Source organism: Poecilia formosa, unplaced genomic scaffold, assembly GCF_000485575.1.
Source record: "Poecilia formosa unplaced genomic scaffold, Poecilia_formosa-5.1.2 Scaffold570, whole genome shotgun sequence".
NCBI lineage: Eukaryota > Metazoa > Chordata > Actinopteri > Cyprinodontiformes > Poeciliidae > Poecilia > Poecilia formosa.
The window spans coordinates 24,502-25,792 of NW_006800509.1; positions in this window are offsets into that span (position 1 = coordinate 24,502).

Here is a 1,291-nt window from a genome sequence, read left to right on the forward strand (position 1 = left end):
GATTATCTGTCTCATAACAAACTGCTACGACATGGTGACAGCTTTAACAAATATGGAGAACACATTTTTTTATTAAAGTTATATACTACAGCTTGAATAAAATGCAACTACATATCATTTTTGAGAAGTTTGGATTGCTTTATGTGTAGTTCCACGTTGCTTTTGACTGTTGCTCATGGGGAGAGACATTTCAGTAATATAAAACTAATAGAAGAAAAAAGCAACCTACTTGCATACTGAATGTGGACTGTTGGATGTAAAATTCATGAGCAGTAAAAATTGTGCTAATTATCAGTATTGAACCAAAGAAAGCAAGGCAGTTGCAAGCCTTTAAAATTGTGATGCTTTTTATGGGTCAAATAGACTAAAAAAAATTGTGTAAGCAGCTGTGCAGGGGGTGCCCAATCAAATTTTTTGTCAGGGGGCCCACTATTCCTGGCGGCACCCCTGCCTGCAACATTTAGATATGTCCTGGTCCAACACACCTGAATTAAATGGCTGCTTAAGACAGTCAAGTTCTCCAGAGCCGTGCTAATGACCCCTAACCTCATGATTTGACTCAGTTGCGTTAAAGAAGAGACATCTAAAGGTTAGAGGACTCTGTATGGAGTGAAAATAGTCTCAAAATATCTGTGCGTGTGTAAAAAGATTTGTGCGTGTGTAAAAGGATTTGTGTGTGTGTAAAAATATCTGTGTGTGGAATACTGGATTTGTAAACTTTAAAAATAAAATAAATCTTCTCCTACGCCTATAAATGTTGAAAACATACGCACACGTCACCTAGTACACACACACACAAAACTACACTTACATACAGATCTGGTTACAAGTGCACAACTATTTTTGAGACTCATTTTACCCTTCGGGGATGCTCTCAGATTTGTGTGTAGATGGTGCGTTTACATGCTAGTAAAAACTGGGTCATCAAAGTTTTGCTCTGAGTCTAGTGTTTTTATCCTTTAAACCAGGGATCCCCAAACTTTTTTCTGTGAGGGCCACATAACTTTTCCCTTCTCTGGTCGGGGACCGGAATCAGTTTGTAACAAAGTGTGACGATTGCAGGAGTGGGTAACACTTTATTTGAAGGGGGGTGAATAAGACTGACATGACACTGTCATAAAAACCTGTCATGAACATGAATAAGCCTGATGTAAATTTTGATGTAAACCCTAACATGAATAAGCCTGGTGTAAATTTTTTATAAAAGTCTTACTTATTGCACTTTAAAAATGAGGTATGTTTATGTTTATCTTTATGTTATTAAAGGTAAAGTTTAAACAGTAATGATTTC